The following is a 23,840-nucleotide window of genomic DNA, read 5'->3' on the forward strand; positions in this document are numbered from 1 at the left end:
TAAAGCTTTTGCGCTTAGCATCGTCGCTAGCCTTGGAGGCAGACTCCAAGCAATAAACAACTCATGTGCCCCCACATGTCTGTATTTGGCTATGGCTTTGATATCTGTCAGAAGCATCAACAATACTTCAACAGATTTTTTTGTTTATTCTACTATAGGGCCGATTTTAGAGGCAACAATGAATGCTATACATTGCACGATTTTAGGCTTTGTTTAGAGACAGGGTGTGGGGCCTAGGTTAGAGACAACCGAGCTTCTATGCACCGCTGATGCCTTGATGGGCTAAGCCTAGGGCTCATATAGAAACATAGTTATGTGATAACTAGAAAGAAAGGCCACTCCCTGGGTTTGGGCCATGTGTGCCTGGCCCGCACCTCCGTCTTTGATCGGGAGGAGACAAAGGGTAACAACAAGCTATCCCGCTATCTTTCAGATTCCAGTGTGCACGCGAAACATAGAGGACTTCTGGGCATGGAATTTTAAAAAGAATGGTGTTTTCTTTATCCATTCTACATATAGGATGATCATGGCTATCAAGAAACGAAGAGAAGATTGGCTAGAAAATCGAGTGGGGTCCTCTAATAACTCTGAAATTGAAAAATCATGGACTACTTTCTGGAAAACTATTGTACCAGCAAAGATAAAAGTGTTCTTATGGAGGCTGTCCAAGAATTCGCTCGTAACAGAGGATGTTCACAAGCATAGGAAGATGTCACACCATGACTAGTGTTTCGTGTGTGGAGCTCAAGACTCGTGGAGGCACAGTCTCCTAGAGTGCACCATGGCGCGGTGCGTATGGGTTCTAGTGGACCATGATTTGTTAGAGCATATGATTGCAACACCAGAACCAGACGCTAGGAGTTGGCTCTTTTCTCTGATGGATGTTCTAAGTCACGATGAGTTCACTCGGATGACGGTGACCTTGTGGGCGATATGGTATGCAAGGAGAAAACTCATTCATGAAGGTATTAATCAAAGCCCCTATGAAACACACACATTTGTTACAAACTTCATCTCTAAGCCAGATCAAATTGTGGTAATACCTGAGCCCACAACAAGAGCTGGTTCTACACGCAATAATATGCAACTATTGGGGAACGTAGTAATTTAAAAAAATTCCTACGCACACGCAAGATCATGGTGATGCATAGCAACGAGAGGGGAGAGTATTGTCCACGTACCCTCGTAGAACGAAAGCGGAAGCGTTAGCACAACGCGGTTGATGTAGTCGTACGTCTTCATGATCCGACCGATCAAGTACCGAACGTACGACACCTCCGAGTTCAGCACACGTTCAGCCCGATGACGTCCCTCGAACTCCGATCCAGCCGAGTGTTGAGGGAGAGTTTCGTGAGCACGACGGTGTGGTGACAATGTTGATGTTCTACCGACGCAGGGCTTCGCCAAAGCACCGCTACAGTATTATCGAGGTGGACTATGGTGGAGGGGGGCACCGCACACAGCTAAGAGATCAATGATCAATTGTTGTGTCTATGGGGTGCCCCCTGCCCTCATATATAAAGGAGCAAAGGGGGGTGCGGCCGGCCAAAGGAGGAGGCGCGTAGGAGGAGTCCTACTCCCACCGGGAGTAGGACTCCCCTCCTTTTTCCTAGTTGGATTAGGACTTGGGGGGAAGGAGTGGAGGAGGGGCGCGCGGCCAGCCCTTGCCTCCTCTCCTCTCTTCCACCTAGGCCCACTAAGGCCCATTTGATTCCCGGGGGGTTCCGGTAACCTCCCGATACTCCGGTAAAATCCCGATTTAACCCGGAACACTTCCGATATCCAAACATAGGCTTCCAATATATCAATCTTCATGTCTCGACCATTTCGAGACTCCTCGTCATGTCCGTGATCACATCCGGGACTCCGAACAACCTTCAGTACATCAAAACATATAAACTCATAATATAACTGTCATCATAACGTTAAGCGTGCGGACCCTACGGGTTCGAGAACTATGTAGACATGACCGAGACACGTCTCCGGTCAATAACCAATAGCGGAACCTGGATGCTCATATTGGATCCTACATATTCTACGAAGATCTTTATTGGTCAGACCGCATAACAACATACGCTGTTCCCTTTGTCATCGGTTTGTTACTTGCCCGAGATTCGATCGTCGGTATCTCATTACCTAGTTCAATCTCGTTACTAGCAAGTCTCTTTACTCGTTCCGTAATACATCATCCCGCAACTAACTCATTAGTTGCAATGCTTGCAAGGCTTAAGTGATGTGCATTACTGATACGTCTCCAACGTATCTATAATTTTTGATTGCTCCATGCTATATTATCTACTGTTTTGGACTATATTGGGCTTTATTTTCCACTTTTATATTATTTTTGGGACTAACCTATTAACCGGAGGCCCAACCCAGAATTGTTGTTTTTTGCCTATTTCAGTGTTTCGGATAAACAGAATATCAAACGGAGTCCAAACGGAATAAAATCTTCGGGAACGTGATTTTCTCACTGAACGTGATCCAGGAGACTTGGACCCTGCTCCAAGGAACAAAAGAGGCGGTCAAGAGGGTGGGGGGCGCCCCCCCCTAGGGCGCGCCCCATGCCTCGTGGGCCCCTCGTTCCTCCTCCGGCGTACTTCTTCCTCCTATATATACACACGTACCCCCAAACGATCAGAAGAGGAGCCAAAAACCTAATTCCACCGCCGCAACTTTCTGTATCCACGAGATCCCATCTTGGGGCCTATTCCGGAGCTCCACCGAAAGAAGGCCGTCATCACGGAGGGCTTCTACATCATCATAGCCTCTCCGATGAAGTGTGAGTAGTTTACCTCAGACCTTCGGGTCCATTGTTAGTAGCTAGATGGCTTCTTCTCTCTCTTTGAATCTCAATACAAAGTTCTCCCCCTCTCTTGTGGAGATCTATTCGATGTTATCTTCTTTTTGCGGTGTGTTTGTTGAGACCGATGAATTGTGGGTTTATGATCAAGTCTATCTATGAATAATATTTGAATCTTCTCTGAATTCTTTTATGTATGATTGGTTATCTTTGCATGTCTCTTTGAATTATCCGTTTGGTTTGGCCAACTAGATTGGTAGTTCTTGCCATGGGAGAAGTGCTTAGCTTTGGGTTCGATCTTGCGGTGTCCTTACCCAGTGACAGAAGGGGCAGCAAGGCACATATTGCATCATTGCCATCGAGGATAACAAGATGGGGTTTATTTCATATTGCATGGATTTATCTCTCTACATCATGTCATCTTGCTTAAGGCGTTACTCTGTTTTTAACTTAATACTCTAGATGCGTGCTGGATAGCGGTCGATGAGTGGAGTAATAGTAGTAGATGCAGAATCGTTTCGATCTACTTGTCACGGACGTGATGCCTATATACATAATCATGCCTAGATATTCTCATAACTATGCTCAATTCTGTCAATTGCTCAACAGTAATTTGTTCACCCATCGTAGAATACTTATGCTCTTGAGAGAAGCCACTAGTGAAACCTATGCCCCCCGAGTCTATTCTCATCATATCAATCTCCATCACTTTAATCTTGCTTTGCTTTTTTACTTTGCCTTTACTTTTTACTTTGCATCTTTATACCAAAAATATTATATCTATCAGATCTCACTCTCGTAAGTGACCGTGAAGGGATTGAAAACCCCTAATCGCGTTGGTTGCGAGTAGCTATCGCTTTGTGCAGGTACGAGGGACTAGAGCGTGGGCTCCTACTGGATTGATACCTTGGTTCTCAAAAACTAAGGGAAATACTTACGCTACTCTGCTGCATCATCCCTTCCTCTTCGGGGAAAACCAACGCAAGCTCAAGACGTACCAAGAAGGATTTCTTGCGCCGTTGCCGGGGAGTCTATGCAAAAAGTCAACATACCAAGTACCCATCGCAATCCCTATCTCTCACATTACATTATTTGCCATTTGCCTCTCATTTTCCTCTCCCCCCAATTCACCCTTGCCGTTTTATTCGCCCTCTCTCTCTATCCTCCCTCTCTATTTGCCTCTTTTTGCCCGCTTGCTTTTTGTTTGCTCATGTGTTAGATTGCTTGTTTGTCGCGATGTCTCAAGATACTACCAAATTGTGTGACTACACCAATACCAATAATAATGATTTCCTTAGCACTCCGATTGCTCCTCTTACCGAAGCTGAATCTTGTGAAATTAATACTGCTTTGTTGAATCTTGTTATGAAAGATCAATTCGCCGGCCTTCCTAGTGAAGATGCCGCTACTCATCTGAATAGCTTCGTTAATTTATGTGATATGCAAAAGAAAAAAGATGTCAATAACGATGTTGTTAAATTGAAGCTATTTCCTTTTTCGCTTAGAGACCGTGCTAAAACATGGTTTTCGTCTTTGCCTAAGAATAGTATTGATTCATGGAACAAGTGCAAAGATGCTTTTATCTCTAAGTATTTTCCTCCCGCTAAGATCATCTCTCTTCGAAACGATATTAGGAACTTTAAACAACTTGATCATGAACATGTTGCACAAGCTTGGGAGAGAATGAAATTAATGATACGTAATTGCCCTACTCATGGTTTGAATTTGTGGATGATCATACAAAAATTTTATGTCGGATTGAATTTTGCCTCTAGAAATCTTTTATATTCAGCCGCGGGAGGCACTTTTACTGAAACCACTTTAGGTGTGATCATGTTTTGCTTGTGAGGGAAGTTTAGTCAACGGGTCTGCTACATTCAGATCCGTATGTATTTTGCAAATTTCTATGTCAACAATGCTCTGCACGGAGCTACTCTAGCTAATTGCTCCCACTTTAAATATGTATCCAGATTGAGATTTAGAGTCATCTGGATAAGTGTCAAAATTTGCATCGACGTAACCCTTTACGACGAACCTTTTTTTGTCACCTCCATAATCGAGAAACATATCCTTATTCCACTAAGGATAATTTTGACCGCTGTCCAGTGATATACTCCTAAATCACTATTGTACTCCCTTGCCAAAAACAGTGTAGGGTATACAATAGATCTGGCACACAACATGGCATATTTTATTGAACCTATGGCCAAGGCATAGGGAATGACTTTCATTCTCTTTCTATCGTCTGCTGTGGTCGGGCATTGAGTCTTACTCAGTTTCACACCTTGTAACACAGGCAAGAACTCTTTCTTTAACTGTTCCATTTTGAACTACTTCAAAAACTTGTCAAGGTATGTACTCATTGAAAAACTTATCAAGCGTCTTGATCTATCTCTATAGATCTTGATGCTCAATATGTAAGCAGCTTCACTGAGGTCTTTCTTTGCAAAACTGCTTTCAAACACTCCTTTATGCTTTGCAGAATAATTCTACATTATCTCCGATCAACAATATGTCATTCACATATACTTATCAAAAATATTGTAGTGCTCCCACTCACTTTCTTGTAAATACAGGCTTCACCGCAAGTCTGTATAAAACTATATGCTTTGATCAACTTATCAAAGCGTATATTCCAACTCCGAGATGCTTGCACCAGTCCATAGATGGATCGCTGGAGCTTGCATATTTTGTTAGCACCTTTAGGATTGACAAAACTTTCTTGTTGCATCATATACAACTCTTCTTTAATAAATCCATTAAGGAATGTAGTTTTGTTTATCCATTTTCCAGATTTCATAAAATGTGGCAATTGCTAACATGATTCGGACAGACTTAAGCATAGATACGAGTGAGAAACTCTCATCGTAGTCAACACCTTGAACTTGTCGAAAACCTTTTTGCGACAATTCTAGATTTGTAGATAGTAACACTACTATCAGCATCCATCTTCCTCTTGAAGATCCATTTAATCTCAATGGCTCACCGATCAATTGGAAAGTCAATCAAAGTCCATACTTTGTTCTCATACATGGATCTCATCTCAAATTTCATGGCCTCAAGCCATTTCGCGGAATCTGGGCTCATCATCGCTTCCTCATAGTTCGTAGGCTCATCATGGTCAAGTAACATGACCTCCAGAACAGGATTACCGTACCACTCTGGTGCAGATCTCACTCTGGTTTACCTACGAGGTTCGGTAGCTACTTGATCTGAAGTTACATGATCATCATCATTAGCTTCCTCACTAATTGGCGTAGTAGTCATAGGAACATATTCTGTGATGAACTACTTTCCAATAAGGGAGCAGGTACAGTTACCTCATCAAGTTCTACTTTCCTCCCACTCACTTCTTTCGAGAGAAACTCCTTCTCCAGAAAGGATCCATTCTTAGCAACGAATATCTTGCCTTCGGATCTGTGATAGAAGGTGTACCCAACATTTTATTTTTGGGTATCCTATGAAGACGCACTACTCCGATTTGGGTTTGAGCTTATGAGGTTGAAACTTTTTCACATAAGCATTGCAACCGCAAACTTTAAGAAACGACAGCTTAGGTTTCTTGCCAAACCATAGTTCATACGGTGTCGTCTCAACGGATTTAGATGGTGCCCTATTTAACGTGAATGCAATTGTCTCTAATGCATAACCCCAAAACGATAGTGGTAGATCGGTAAGAGACATCATAGATCGCACCATATCTAATAAAGTACGGTTATGATGTTCGGACACACCATTACACTGTGGTGTTGTAGGTGGCGTGAGTAGTGAAACTATTTCACATTGTTTTAACTGAAGGCCAAACTCTTAACTCAAATATTTTACCTCTGCGATCATATCGTAGAAACTTTTATTTTCTTTTTACGATGATTCTCCACATCACTCTGAAATTCTTTGAACTTTTCAAATGTTTCATACTTGTGTTTCATTAAGTAGATATACCCATATCTGCTCAAATCATCTGTGAAGGTCAAAAAATAACGATACTTGTCGTGAGACTTAACACTCATCGGACCGCATACATCAGTATGTATTATTTCCAATAAGTCAATTGCCCGCTCCATTGTTCCAAAGAACGGAGTCCTAGTCATCTTGCCCATGAGGCATGGTTCGCAAGCATCAAGTGATTCATAATCAAGTGATTCCAAAAATCCATCAGCATGGAGTTTCTTCATGCGCTTTACACCAATATGACCTAAATGGCCGCGCCACAAATAAGTTGCACTATCATTATTAACTTGAATCTTTTGGTTTCAATATTATGAATATGTGTATCACTACGGTCGAGATCCAACGAACCATTTTCATTGGGTGTGTAACCATATAAGGTTTTATTCATGTAAACAGAACAACAATTTATTCTCTTACTTAAATGAATAACCATATTGCAATAAACATGATCAAATCATATTCATGCTCAACGCAAACACCACATAACACTTATTTAGGTTCAACACTAATCCCGAAAGTATAGGGAGTGTGCGATGATGATCATATCAATCTTGGAATCACTTCCAACACACATCGTCACTTCACCCTTAACTAGTCTTTGTTCATTCTGCAACTCCCATTTCGAGTTACTACTCTTAACAACTGAACCAGTATCAAATATCGAGGGGTTTCTACGAACACTAGTAAAATACACATCAATAATCTGTATATCAAATATACCTTTGTTCACTTTGCCATCCTTCTTATCCCCCAAATACTTGGGGTAGTTTCGCTTCTAGTGACCAGTCCCTTTGCAGTAGAAGCACTTAGTCTCAGGCTTAGGTCCAGACTTGGGTTTCTTCACTTGAGCAGCAACTTGTTGGCCGTTCTTCCTGAAGTTCCCCTTCTTCCCTTTGTCCTTTCTCTTGAAACTAGTGGTCTTGTCAACCATCAACGTTTGATGTTTTTCTTGATTTCTACCTTCGCCGATTTTTGCATCGCGAAGAGCTTGGGAATTGTTTTCGTCATCCCTTGCATATTATAGTTCATCACTAAGTTCTACTAACTTGGTGATGGTGACTAGAGAATTCTGTCAATCACTATTTTATCTGGAAGATTAACTCCCACTTGATTCAAGCGATTGTAGTACCCAGACAATCTGAGCACATGCTCACTGCTTGAGCTATTCTCCTCCATCTTTTAGCTATAGAACTTGTTGGAGACTTCATATCTCTCAACTCGGGTATTTGCTTGAAATATTAACTTCAACTCCTAGAACATCTCATATGGTCCATGACGTTCAAAACGTCTTTTAAGTCCCAATTCTAAGTCGTTTAAGCATGGTGCACTAAACTATCAAGTAGTCATCATATTGAGCTAGCCAAACGTTCATAACGTCTGTATCTGCTCCTGCAATAGGTCTGTCACCTAGCGGTGCATCAAGGACATAATTCTTCTGTGCAGCACTGAGGATAAACCTTAGATCACGGATCCAATCCGCATCATTGCTACTAACATCTTTCAACTTAGTTTTCTCTAGGAACATATAAAAATTAAACGGGGAGCAACATCGCGAGCTATTGATCTACAACATAGATATGCTAATACTACCAGGACTAAGTTCATGATAAATTTAAGTTCAATTCATCATATTACTTAAGAACTCCCACTTAGAAAGACATCCCTCTAATCTTCTAAGTGATCACGTGATCCAAATCAACTAAACCATAACCGATCATCACGTGAAATGGAGTAGTTTTCAATGGTGAACATCACTATGTTGATCGTATCTACTATATGATTCACGCTCGACCTTTCGGTCTCAGTGTTCCGAGGCCATATCTGCATATGCTAGGCTCGTCAAGTTTAACTTGAGTATTCTGCGTGTGCAAAACTGGCTTGCACCCGTTGTAGATGGACGTAGAGCTTATCACACCCGATCATCACGTGGTGTCTGGGCACGACGAACTTTGGCAACGGTGCATACTCAGGGAGAACAATTTTTATCTTGAAATTTAGTGAGAGATCATCTTACAATGCTACCATCATAACTAAGCAAATTAAGATGTATAAAAGATAAACATCACATGCAATCAAAATATGTGACATGATATGGCCATCATCATCTTGTGCCTTTGATCTCTATCTCCAAAGCATCGTCATGATCTCCATCGTCACCGGCATGACACCATGATCTCCATCATCTTGATCTATATCAATGTGTCGTCACATGGTCGTTTCGCCAACTATTGCTCTTGCAACTATTGCTATCGCATAGCGACAAAGTAAAGCAATTATTTGGCACTTGCATCTTATGCAATAAAGAGACAACCATAAGGCTTCTGCCAATTGCCGATAACTTCAACAAAACATGATCATCTCATAAAACAACTTATATCTCATCACGTCTTGACCATATCACATCACAACATGCCCTGCAAAAACAAGTTAGACGTCCTCTACTTTGTTGTTGCAAGTTTTACGTGGCTGCTACGGGCTGAGCAAGAACCGTTCTTACCTACGCATCAAAACCACAACGATAGTTTGTCAAGTTAATGCTGTTTTAACCTTCTCAAGGACCGAGCGTAGCCACACTCGGTTCAACTAAAGTTGGAGAAACTGACACCCGCTAGTCACCTGTGTGCATAGCACGGTGGTAAAACCAGTCTCGCGTAAGCGTACGCATAATGTCGGTCTGGGCCGCTTCATCCAACAATACCGCCGAACCAAAGTGTGACATGCTGGTAAGCAGTATGACTTATATCGCCCACAACTCACTTGTGTTCTACTCGTGCATATTACATCAATGCATAAGACCTGGCTCGGATGCCACTGTTGGGGAACGTAGTAATTTCAAAAATTTCCCTACGTACACGCAAGATCGTGGTGATGCATAGCAACGAGAGGGGAGAGTGTTATCCACGTACCCTCGTAGATCGAAAGCGGAAGCGTTAGCACAATGCGGTTGATGTAGTCGTATGTCTTCACGATCTGACCGATCAAGTACCGAACACACGGCACCTCCGAGTTCTGCACACGTTCAACTCGATGACGTCCCTCGAACTCCGATCTAGCCGAGCTTTGAGGGAGAGTTCCGTCAACACGACGGTGTGGTGATGATGATTATGTTCTACCGACGCAGGGCTTCGCCTAAGCACCGCTACGATATGACCGAGGTGGATTTTGGTGGAAGGGGGCACCGCACACGGCTAAGAGATCCAAGGGATCAATTGTTGTCTCTATGGGGTGCCCCCTGGCCACGTATATAAAGGAGTCGAGGAGGGGTGTAACACCCTCGATGCGACTATAGCTCCCACGTGTCGAGGCACGACTTAGAGACATAATCGCATTGAAGGCATATGTCGCAAGTGAGGTAATCTTCACACAACCCATGTAATACATAAGGGAAAGAGATACATAGTTGGCTTACACTCGCCACTTCACACAATTACATAAATAAAGCATTACATCAAACAGATACAATCAAGGTCCGACTACGGAACCAAAATAAAAGAAGAACCCCAAATGCGACAAAGGTCCCCGATCGACCCCAACTGGGCTCCACTACTGATCAACTAGAACGAAACAACACAAAGGACAAGGTCTTCATCGAGCTCCTCCTTGAGCTTGGTTGCGTCGTCTGCACGGACTCATCGGCACCTGCAAGCTGGTTTTGGAAGTATCTGTGAGCCATAGGGACTCAGCAATTTCGCACCCTCACGATCAAGACTATTTAAGCTTATGGGTAAGGTAAAGGTATGAGGTGGAGCTGCAGCAAGCGACTAGCATATATGGTGGCTAACATACGCAAATGAGAGCGAGAAGAGAAGGCAAAGCACGGTCGATAAAAGTATGATCAAGAAGTGATCCTGGACTACTTACGTCAAGCATAACTCCAACAACCGTGTTCACTTCCCGGACTCCGCCGGAAAGAGACCATCACGGTTACACACGCAGTTGATGTGTTTTATATCGGATCTGGTGTCAAGTTATCTACAACCGGACATTAACAAATTCCCATCTGCCTATAACCGCAGGCACGACTTTCGAAAGATTATACCCTGCAGGGGTGTCCCAACTTAGCCCATGACAAGCTCTCGCGATCAACGAAGGAATAGACCTTCTCCCAGGAAGACCCGATCAGACTCGGAATCCCGGTTTACAAGACATTTCGGCAATGGTAAAACAAGACCAGCAAGACCGCCCGATGCGCCGACAATCCCGATAGGAGCTGCACATATCTCGTTCTCAGGGCAACACCGGATGAACACTATGTACAACTAAAACCAGACCTCGAGTTTCCCCGAGGTGGCGCTGCAAGTGGCTCTGGTTCGGACCAACACTTAGACAAGCACTGGCCCGGGGGGGGCTATAATAAAGATGACCCTCGAGAGAGCGACTCCCAAGGGAAAAGTAGGTGGTGGTGAGGCAAATGGTAAAAGTCAATGTTGGGCCTTGCTGGAGGAGTTTTATTCAAAGCGAACTGTCAAGGGGGTCCCATAAATCACCCGACCGCGTAAGGAACGCAAAATCCGGGAACATAACACCGGTATGACGGAAACTAGGCCGGCAAGAGTGGAACAAAACACCAGGCAAAAGGCCAAGCCTTCCACCCTTTACCAAGTATATAGATGCATTAATTATATAAGATATATTGTGATATCCCAACCAAAATCCTGTCCACCATGGAGAAATCTTCAACTTCACCTGCAACTAGCAACGCTATAAGAGGGGCTGAGCAAGTGGTAACATAGCCAATCAACGGTTTGCTAGGACATGGTGAGTTAGAGGTTTGACATGGCAATTGGGAGGCTGACAAGCAAATGGTAGGCATCGAAGCATTGGCATAGCAAGAGCGAGCAAACTAGCATAGCAAAGATAGTAGTGATTTCGAGGGTATGATCATCTTGCCTTAAATCCCGCAAGGAAGAAGAACGAGTCCATGAAGAAGACAAACGGACGTAGATGAACGGTTCCTCACAAACGCGACGTTGTCGGAAACAACCCGAAGAAGCACACCGGAAAGAAGCAAACAACATAGTAAACAACAAACACATCAACATGGCATGAAGCACAAACGAGTATGATGCATGTCCGGTTTAATGAGGCACGGCATGGCAAAATGCACAAGCAATCCTACAAATTAAGTGGAGCTCAATATGCATCGGGATGCATATTGAAAGAGCACCACATCAATTATTTAGTTTGATCTCGTTTATGTACCCAACAATATTAAATGTTGATTAACATGGCAAGAGGTGAAGCAAATGTAAACTACCTATATAGTCAAGGTTAAATGAGGCCGGAAGCAACGAACAACAATTCCGGAAACTCCTCATATGCATATATTAGGTTTGGTACTGTTCTGCCCTAAACATTATTTTAGAGTTGTTAAACATGCAAGACGAGTGCACCATGTTAAACTAGGCATTTTTCTACCCCAACTACATATAAAGATTATTAAAATCGGAGTTACGGTTATTTAGTTATGAATTAAATCATTTCAACATGGCATAGGAGCAAAATTTAAAAAAACATCATTTTAAACATTTTAAACATGGGTGAAAGTGACATATTATTAATCTACACATAATTTTAAGCAAGTTTCATATACAAAGTTTTTACAAAGGATGCACGGTTGATTAGTTATTAAATGCATGAAGCTAGGGGGTTATTCTGCAAAACTGCAGTCTCAGAAAAATTGCTAAAATCGCAACAGAGGAAAAAAAACATGCATCGGGCCGAATCTGGTGCAAACGGGCCAACAGGGGCAGGCGCTGGGGCATCTCACCCATGGGCTGAGGCCCAGTCAAAGCAGTGGTGGGGGAGGCTGGATCTGGATCGAACGGGCACGCTGGGCCTCGCGCGATGGGGAAGCAGCTGGGCCTGGGCGCGGTCGGCGTTCGTCTCTGGATCGATGCCGAAGCAGAGGAGGTCGAGCGGTCAACGGGTACGGCGAGGCCCTCGCCTCCTCGTTCGATGCCGGGTGAAGCAGAGGGCGGAACGGCATCCTGCTTGCTCGTTCGCTCGAACCGAACGAGGCAGAGGTGTGGCCCTCGCCGGGAAGAAGCAGGACAGCGGGGACCCGAGGTGGAGCAGCTTGCGTGATGCGGATCCATGTGCAGAAGAGGGAACGAGGCGCTCGACTGCTACTGCTGCTTGCGACACGGCGTCCACGGCTGCTCCTGCAGCAAGAAGAGCACGAGGGAGAGATGCCGTGAGAGAGAGCTACAGAAGGAGAAAAAGGGAACGAGAGGGAAAGGCGAAGGCACGCCTGATTCGGTGCTCCGGCGAGAAAGGGGGTCGCAGAGGAGGCTGTTCCTGCGCGGATCCGAAGGGTGGCGATGAGGACGAACGGCGGCCATGGCAGCTCGGTTCCCTGTGAAGAAGAAGAGAACAAGCGGAGAGCTGCACATAAGAGAGAGAGAGAAAGAAGGAAGGGAAAAGAGCAGGGGAGGAAGGGCGCAGGGCACGACCTGATTCGGTGGTGGCGGTTGAGGTCGCTAGCGGCGGCGATGGGCAGTTGGCTCGGGCATTGGTTGGCCATCGGGAGCAGGGAGAAGGAGACAGGGAGCAGGGGCTCTGGTTGGTGTGGTGGTGAAAGCGAGGAGGGGCTTTGGATCGGGGAGGAAGAGGATTGGATCTGGATCCCGAGGAAAATATGGTAGGTGGCGGCGGCTTGGCAGGACAAAGTCCCTAGATTTTAGGGTTAGGTCGGTTTATATAGTAGGGGACTAGGTTTAGGGGTATTTGGTCCCTCCGATCGTAATCGGACGGTCGCGAATAAAATATCCAGGGAGTCCAAATAAGAAAACGGTGACGTTTTGTAGACATTTGGAGATGATCCGGACACAGCGGTAACGACTGTCCGAGTCGGGTCCGGGACAACTTTCGGACGCGCGCGCGAGGAGGGCGGCGGGCTGACGAGAGAGGTTAGGTTGGACCTGGCGGTAGGTAGTGAGCTGTGCAGACGGTCTCGGGCTGAGAGAAGAGAAGAGAGGGAGGCCCGGCGACTGTTTCCGGAGACCGAAAACGTCCGACGTTAGACCGGCTATAATGCCGCTATAGTTTAACGGTTGGGCTATCAAACGAACTCCGAATGCGATGAAACTTGGCAGGCGGTCTACCTACACTATAATAAGACCGCACGTCAACTCTCATCCCATTCCGAGAACATTTTCCGGCCACTTATAAAATACTATTTCGGACATGCCGCGGGCGCGTGCAAGTGTGTCTGGGCTCAGAACGGACAACGGAAGGAACGAGGAGACCGGGACGGATGCAAGTTTTGAAAACATGATGATGCAATGCACATGATGACATGGTGAAATGCAACACGCAAGCCAATGACAAGACAACAACAACGAATAACTGAACGACACCTGGCACATCAGTCTCGGGGCCTTACAACACTCCACCACTACGAGAGGATCTCGTCCCGAGATCTAGAATGGCACCGGAGGGAAAACGGAAGAGAAAGAGAAGAGGTAAACTAAGTTGCTTCTCTGACAAACGAGTGAAACCACGAACCTTGAGAGGTTGAACAAATTGGAAGAAATGAAACAACGGAGGAGAACAAAGTTCACAACACTCCGTTAAGAAAGAGGAAAAGAAGGAACCGATCCGGGTAGCACTCCGGTTGAGAAGGGATGCAAGACTTGATAAAATGAGAGAACTTGAGCAAAAGGGACACAACACTCCAGTTAAATGGATAAGTCAAGAAAAGAACATGATCCTGACAAAACAAGAAGATGGGTTGCACAGAGGAGCATCACAATGCCTCCGGAATAGAAGAAAGAGTGGAATGGAATGAACGAAGTGAAACAAGATCTTGAGAGAGCACGATAACAACCAATGCTAGAACGGAGTTGTTGGAAAACCAACAACGAAAAGATAAGCTTGATATGGTCTTGTGGAGTACATCTCAAATTATGAGGTGACAACCTGCCACTTACGAAAAACAAGATTGGATTGATATGAACAAGAAGACGAGAAACTTATTTCACCGGGAGGATAAATGAAGAAACTTGGATCATTTATAAGCACCATAATAACAACCATCCTTAGGGAAGGCTTAAGGTGAAATATAACCCAAGATAACTCCAATGACGAGATTAATGGATTTAAACTACCTCATTCTTGATAATTTGTGAATCATGAAACACGAAGGGAACATTATCAAGAATAACATAATACCACCTTCAATGATATGGAGGAAGGAATTGCACTCCGGATTACAATATGAAGAAAGCTTGAGCTTCTTAGAAAAGAATCTCGATGAACACCTCGAGAAAGAGTTAAATCCTTGATGAACCATCATGTAGAACCTTCATGACGAACTCCGGTAAACAAAAGGAATGAAAAGAAAGAGAAATTGAAAACACAAGGTGAATCCTTGCAATGATTTAGATAGATCTGTGTGATGAAGTAATTGGAAAAGGTTGGAGCTCCGGGAAAAGAGAAGATGAACAATTGAGATCAAGAATTTTGATGAACCTCCGGAGTAGGGAATTAATCATTTCGATGAAACAAGAATAAGAATTACATTATGCTTATCCTTCACCAATTAAATTGATGACAATCAACGGATTTGGCATACTACTTATTCTCGTTGAAAGGATTAAGATAGATATAGCGCAAACTTGAGAAGGTCTTGAAAGAACCATCGATAGGATTGGAACAACGAATAAATTGATATGATGAAGAAGGAAGAGAACTCTTGAGCAAAACACCGTAAGAATTAAAAATGAACAAAAGAAGATAAAGAAGCACCAGGAATAATTATAAAATGAACGAAGATACTTGAGAGAATTTAGATATAACTGAAACGAAGAGATCACGCGCTGATTAAAGATCGCTTGAGCGAAGCACCGGTAAAATCGTTTAATGATTACTGAAAGCTGAGAATGAATAAATCTGAAATGATGGACTCCGGATGAACAAACTGAAAAGGCTCCTGAATTGCTCCGGATGGATAAAAAGAATTCTCACAATCGAACAATTATGAGAGGATGGCAACAGGCTAGAATCACGAATCTTTGATAGATCGAAACAAGATTCAAGGGGAAACTCTTCTTCGGTCTTCAAGCGTTATGAAAGACGATGAGAGACAACACCATGAATTATTGAGACACTCCGGAATGAATCAAAAGCGAAGAGGTTGAGCCAACTATGGAAAAAAAATTGAAAGATCTTGGAGAAAGGCATATGACTGATGATAATTCATTCTTACGTCAAAGTTTGAAAATAAATTTGAGGATAGCTCTGGGAGAATAAGAAGAGTCAGGTAAGATCCTGGAAAAAGACCTGTGGGTTAGGGCCCACTCAAAAGAAACATCATTGAAGGATTTGAAAGAGAGGTTGCACCTGTTGAATTAAATGACTTGAATGAGATAACATCCTCGAAAGAGTTTGAATGAAAGCAGAGTGGAAACACAAGTCTTCTAGATATTATGAGCACTCCGGAACAATTAATAGCGAGAGGTGAACGATTAAGAATTTGCACCGGCATGAGAAAGAATTGAAATACGGAAAAGAATATGGTCAACACCAAAAGCTTAAATTGGTTTCACCGGAGAAGAAAAAGAATGGAGGATGATGAACTTGAAGCTCCGTTAGTATCTTCTTGAGAATCACCGGATAAGAACATTGACGGAAAAGAATGGAGAGATTTGCCATCAATAAAAGGATACTTGATTGAGATATATGAGTCCTCGGAGAAAAACAAGGGAGGGAGGGTGGGAAAAAGAAAGACAACTTGGAGATGGATGAAACGAACGCCGTTGAGAGAGCTGATACTTAATCTTGCAGATGTTGAAATGATCGGATCCACTTGAGGAGAGACACATCGGTTGAAAAGAAATTGAAATGAGAAACTCAATGATCGAGAAGGATTAGTATTCACATAGAAATATGAGAACACCATTTGGGGAAGGTATGGAATCAACATTTGACTTCGAAGCAACTCAAATACCACAACTCGAAACAAAAACAAAGGGATTGGCTTGCAGAATAAGCCGGAACAAACATATGATAGAGATTCCGTCCGAAGTTTTCGTGGTGGGGCCCACACGGGCTCGAGTGTACAGCACCATCATGTACAAGGCAGTGCACATGACATACGAAGTGTCCCCGAACCAGCATAGCCAAGGGTTCTTTAAGACACAACGAGACCACTGTAAAAACGACCGTGGAAAGGCGGACCACTAGACGTCGAACCCCAATCTCATATTATGCATCTGTCGAAAAGATATTCTAGGAGCTACTTGAATTCCCACCTATAAAACTCCCGAAACTTTCTGGTTATGCAATCTGGTGTTGGGAATACAGGGGAAGCAATATATCTCACCCAAACTAACAATACCTACATCCAAGCTGTATCCATCCGTCAACACATAACCAAGAAACCTTCGGAAATCGTTTACCTCAACCTTCGAAAAGCATCCGTTATACGAGTTATGGCAATACTCCCGAGCTCGCCCCAGTACTGGGTTATCGGGGTTATCTCACCAACAACTGCATAAAAGAGATTTTTCGATGTCGGCAAATCTCAGGTATTCCAGAACTGCAACGATAAAATTATGATGACAACACCTCAGAGCTCAACTCCCCGGGACACTTCCACAAAACCCCTGACAGGAGGCACCAAGACAATGATCTCATCATAAAACCATCGGAACGATTCCAAGATACTCGCGTGATCCAAAATTTTTTTTAGTGAAATTTGAGAAGAGAAGAGTCAAAACTCTACGTCAGGATGCCTCGCAAGAGTGACGAAGGGACTGAGGAGTAAAAAGAATTCCTAAACTCTCCGATATATAATTCCTAAATGACTCAAAACATTTTTCTAGACACAACTCGGCCACTAAAAACGATCAAGCAATGGGGCTCCTAAGGTCGGGGAAGGCTCTGATTACCAACTTGTAACACCCTCGATGCGACTATAGCTCCCACGTGTCGAGGCACGACTTAGAGACATAATCGCATTGAAGGCATATGTCGCAAGTGAGGTAATCTTCACACAACCCATGTAATACATAAGGGAAAGAGATACATAGTTGGCTTACACTCGCCACTTCACACAATTACATAAATAAAGCATTACATCAAACAGATACAAGCAAGGTCCGACTACAGAACCAAAATAAAAGAAGAACCCCAAATGCAACAAAGGTCCCCGATCGACCCCAACTGGGCTCCACTACTGATCAACTAGAACGAAACAACACAAAGGACAGGTCTTCATCGAGCTCCTCCTGAGCTTGGTTGCGTCATCTGCACGGACTCATCGGCACCTGCAAGCTGGTTTTGGAAGTATCTGTGAGCCACAGGGACTCAGCAATCTCGCACCCTCGCGATCAAGACTATTTAAGCTTATGGGTAAGGTAAAGGTATGAGGTGGAGCTGCAGCAAGCGACTAGCATATATGGTGGCTAACATACGCAAATGAGAGCGAGAAGAGAAGGCAAAGCACGGTCGATAAAAGTATGATCAAGAAGTGATCCTGGACTACTTACGTCAAGCATAACTCCAACAACCGTGTTCACTTCCCGGACTCCGCTGGAAAGAGACCATCACGGTTACACACGCAGTTGATGCGTTTTATATCGGATCTGGTGTCAAGTTATCTACAACCGGACATTAACAAATTCCCATCTGCCTATAACCGCAGGCACGGCTTTTGAAAGATTATACCCTGCAGGGGTGTCCCAACTTAGCCCATGACAAGCTCTCGCGATCAACAAAGGAATAGACCTTCTCCCAGGAAGACCCGATCAGACTCGGAATCCCGGTTTACAAGACATTTCGACAATGGTAAAACAAGACCAGCAAGACCGCCCGATGCGCCGACAATCCCGATAGGAGCTGCACATATCTCGTTCTCAGGGCAACACCGGATGAACACTACGTACAACTAAAACCAGACCTCGAGTTTCCCCAAGGTGGCGCTGCAAGTGGCGCTGGTTCGGACCAACACTTAGACAAGCACTGGCCCGGGGGGGGGGCTATAATAAAGATGACCCTCGAGAGAGCGACTCCCAAGGGAAAAGTAGGTGGTGGTGAGGCAAATGGTAAAAGTCAATGTTGGGCCTTGCTGGAGGAGTTTTATTCAAAGCGAACTGTCAAGGGGGTCCCATAAATCACCCGACCGCGTAAGGAACGCAAAATCCGGGAACATAACACCGGTATGACGGAAACTAGGCCGGCAAGAGTGGAACAAAACACCAGGCAAAAGGCCAAGCCTTCCACCCTTTACCAAGTATATAGATGCATTAATTATATAAGATATATTGTGATATCCCAACCAAAATCCTGTCCACCATGGAGAAATCTTCAACTTCACCTGCAACTAGCAACGCTATAAGAGGGGCTGAGCAAGTTGTAACATAGCCAATCAACGGTTTGCTAGGACATGGTGAGTTAGAGGTTTGACATGGCAATTGGGAGGCTGACAAGCAAATGGTAGGCATCGAAGCATTGGCATAGCAAGAGCGAGCAAACTAGCATAGCAAAGATAGTAGTGATTTCGAGGGTATGATCATCTTGCCTTAAATCCCGCAAGGAAGAAGAACGAGTCCATGAAGAAGACAAACGGACGTAGAAGAACGGTTCCTCACAAACGCGACGTTGTCGGAAACAACCCGAAGAAGCACACCGGAAAGAAGCAAACAACATAGTAAACAACAAACACATCAACATGGCATGAAGCACAAACGAGTATGATGCATGTCCGGTTTAATGAGGCACGGCATGGCAAAATGCACAAGCAATCCTACAAATTAAGTGGAGCTCAATATGCATCGGGATGCATATTGAAAGAGCACCACATCAATTATTTAGTTTGATCTCGTTTATGTACCCAACAATATTAAATGTTGATTAACATGGCAAGAGGTGAAGCAAATGTAAACTACCTATATAGTCAAGGTTAAATGAGGCCGGAACAACGAACAACAATTCCGGAAACTCCTCATATGCATATATTAGGTTTGGTACTGTTCTGCCCTAAACATTATTTTAGAGTTGTTAAACATGCAAGACGAGTGCACCATGTTAAACTAGGCATTTTTCTACCCCAATTACATATAAAGATTATTAAAGTCGGAGTTACGGTTATTTAGTTATGAATTAAATCATTTCAACATGGCATAGGAGCAAAATTTTAACAAAAATCATTTTAAACATTTTAAACATGGGTGAAAGTGACATATTATTAATCTACACATAATTTTAAGCAAGTTTCATATACAAAGTTTTTACAAAGGATGCACGGTTGATTAGTTATTAAATGCATGAAGCTAGGGGGTTATTCTGCAAAACTGCAGTCTCAGAAAAATTGCTAAAATCGCAACAGAGGAAAAAAACATGCATCGGGCCGAATCTGGTGCAAACGGGCCAACAGGGGCAGGCGCTGGGGCATCTCACCCATGGGCTGAGGCCCAGTCAAAGCAGTGGTGGGGGAGGCTGGATCTGGATCGAACGGGCACGCTGGGCCTCGCGCGATGGGGAAGCAGCTGGGCCTGGGCTGGTCGGCGTTCGTCTCTGGATCGATGCCGAAGCAGAGGAGGTCGAGCGGTCAACGGGTACGGCGAGGCCCTCGCCTCCTCGTTCGATGCCGGGTGAAGCAGAGGGCGGAACGGCATCCTGCTTGCTCGTTCGCTCGAACCGAACGAGGCAGAGGTGTGGCCCTCGCCGGAAAGAAGCAGGACGGCGGGGACCCGAGGTGGAGCAGCCGGCGTGATGCGGATCCATGTGCAGAAGAGGGAACGAGGCGCTCGACTGCTGCTGCTGCTTGCGACACGGCGTCCACGGCTGCTCCTGCAGCAAGAAGAGCATGAGGGAGAGATGCCGTGAGAGAGAGCTACAGAAGGAGAAAAAGGGAACGAGAGGGAAAGGCGAAGGCACGCCTGATTCGGTGCTCCGGCGAGAAAGGGGGTCGCAGAGGAGGCTGTTCCTGCGTGGATCCGAAGGGTGGCGATGAGGACGAACGGTGACCATGGCAGCTCGGTTCCCTGTGAAGAAGAAGAGAACAAGCGGAGAGCTGCACATAAGAGAGAGAGAAAGAAGGAAGGGAAAGAGCAGGGGAGGAAGGGCGCAGGGCACGGCCTGATTCGGTGGTAGCGGCCTGATTCGGTGGTAGCAGTTGGCTCGGGCATTGGTTGGCCATCGGGAGCAGGGAGAAGGAGACAGGGAGCAGGGGCTCTGGTTGGTGTGGTGGTGAAAGCGAGGAGGGGCTTTGGATCGGGGAGGAAGAGGATTGGATCTGGATCCCGAGGAAAATATGGTAGGTGGCGGCGGCTCGGCAGGACAAAGTCCCTAGATTTTAGGGTTAGGTCGGTTTATATAGTAGGGGACTAGGTTTAGGGGTATTTGGTCCCTCCGATCGTAATCGGACGGTCGCGAATAAAATATCCAGGGAGTCCAAATAAGAAAACGGTGACGTTTTGTAGACGTTTGGAGATGATTCGGACACAGCGGTAACGACTGTCCGAGTCGGGTCCGGGACAACTTTCGGACGCGCGCGAGGAGGGCGGCGGGCTGACGAGAGAGGTTAGGTTGGACCTGGCGGTAGGTAGTGAGCTGTGCAGACGGTCTCGGGCTGAGAGAAGAGAAGAGAGGGAGGCCCGGCGACTGTTTCCGGAGACCGAAAACGTCCGACGTTAGACCGGCTATAATGCCGCTATAGTTTAACGGTTGGGCTATCAAACGAACTCCGAACGCGATGAAACTTGGCAGGCGGTCTACCTACACTATAATAAGACCGCACGTCAACTCTCATCCCATTCCGAGAACATTTTCCGGCCACTTATAAAATACTATTTCGGACATGCCGCGGGCGCGTGCAAGTGTGTCTGGGCTTAGAACGGACAACGGAAGGAACGAGGAGACCGGGACGGATGCAAGTTTTGAAAACATGATGATGCAATGCACATGATGACATGATGAAATGCAACATGCAAGCCAATGACAAGACAACAACAACGAATAACTGAACGACACCTGGCACATCGGTCTCGGGGCGTTACAAGGGGAGGGGCCGGCCCTCTCTATGGCGCGCCCTAGGGGAGTCCTACTCCCACCGGGAGTAGGATTCCCCATTTCCTAGTAGAACTAGGAACCCTTCCATGTAGTAGGAGTAGGAGGGAAGGAAAGGGAAGGGAAAAGGAGAAGGAAGGAAGGGGGGGCCCTCCCTAGTCCAATTCGGACCAGCCCATGGGGAGTGGTGCGGCCACCCTTTGAGGCCTTTCTCTCCTTTCCCGTATGGCCCATTAAGGCCCAATACGAATTCCCGTAACTCCCCGGTACTCCCGAAAATACCCAAATCACTCGGAACCTTTCCGATGTCCGAATATAGTCGTCCAATATATCGATCTTTATGTCTCGTCCATTTCGAGACTCCTCGTCATGTCCTCAATCTCATCCGGGACTCCGAACTCCTTCGGTACATCAAAACACATAAACTCATAATATAACTGTCATCGAACTTTAAGCGTGCGGACCCTACGGGTTCGAGAACTATGTAGACATGACCGAGACACGTCTCATGTCAATAACCAATAGCGGAACCTGGATGCTCATATTGGCTCCTACATATTCTACGAAGATCTTTATCGGTCAAACCGCATAACAACATATGTTGTTCCCTTTGTCATCGGTATGTTACTTGCCCGAGATTCGATCGTCGGTATCTCAATACCTAGTTCAATCTCGTTACCGGCAAGTCTCTTTACTCGTTCCGTAACACATCATCCTGCAACTAACTCATTAGTTGCAATGCTTGCAAGGCTTATAGTGATGTGCATTACCGAGTGGGCCTAGAGATACCTCTCCGACAATCGGAGTGACAAATCCTAATCTCGAAATACGCCAACCCAACAAGTACCTTTGGAGACACCTGCAGAGCACCTTTATAATCACCCAATTACGTTGTGACGTTTGGTAGCACACAAAGTGTTCCTCCGATAAACGGGAGTTGCATAATCTCATAGTCATAGGAGCATGTATAAGTCATGAAGAAAGCAATAGCAACAAACTAAACGATCAAGTGCTATGCTAATGGAATGGGTCAAGTCAATCACATCATTCTCTAATGATGTGATCCCGTTAATCAAATGACAACTCATGTCTATGGCTAGGAAACTTAACCATCTTTGATTCAACGAGCTAGTCAAGTAGAGGCATACTAGTGACATATTGTTTGTCTATGTATTCACACATGTATTATGTTTCCGGTTAATACAATTCTAGCATGAATAATAAACATTTATCATGATATAAGGAAATAAATAATAACTTTATTATTGCCTCTAGGGCATATTTCCTTTAAGAATAACAATGAATCTATGGATGTGAATTTTGTTGGTAGGAATAATTTTGGTAACAACGCTTATAGAGGAAATTTTAATCCTAGGCCATATCCTAGTAATCCTTCTAATAATTATGGGAATTCCTACAACATATCTTATGGAAATTATAATAATATGCCCTCTGAATTTGAGAATAGTGTTAAAGAGTTTATGAATTCACAAAAGAATTTTAATGCTTTGCCTGAGGGGAAATTGCTTAAAGTTGATGATTTGGCTAGAAACGTTGATATAATTTCTCTTGAGGTTGATTCTTTAAAGCTTAGATTTATTCCTCCTAAGCATGATATCAATGAGTCTCTCAAAGCCATGAGAATTTCCATTGATGAGTGCAAGGAAAGAACCGCTAGGATGCGTGCTTCCAAAGATGCCTTTATTAAAGCGTGTTCTTCCAATACCTATGAAAATCAAGATGAAGATCTAAAAGTTATTGATGTGTCCCCTATTAAATCTTTGTTTTGCAATATGAATCTTGATGAAACTGAATATGATCTTCCTTTACCTAGAAGGCGTTCTAAAAATTCAGAGTATTTAGATCTTAATGATGAAATTGATGAAAGTGGGATTGAAAGAAATAAAAATCTAGATGTTGCTAAACCCACTATATTGGATTTCAAGGAATTTAATTATGAAAGTTGCTATTTAATTGATTGTGTTTCCTTGTTGCAATCTGTGCTAAATTCTCCACATGCTTATAGTCAAAATAAAGCCTTCACCAAACATATTGTTGATGCCTTCATGCA

This window comes from Triticum aestivum, chromosome 1A, assembly GCF_018294505.1.
Source record: "Triticum aestivum cultivar Chinese Spring chromosome 1A, IWGSC CS RefSeq v2.1, whole genome shotgun sequence".
Classification (NCBI taxonomy): domain Eukaryota; kingdom Viridiplantae; phylum Streptophyta; class Magnoliopsida; order Poales; family Poaceae; genus Triticum; species Triticum aestivum.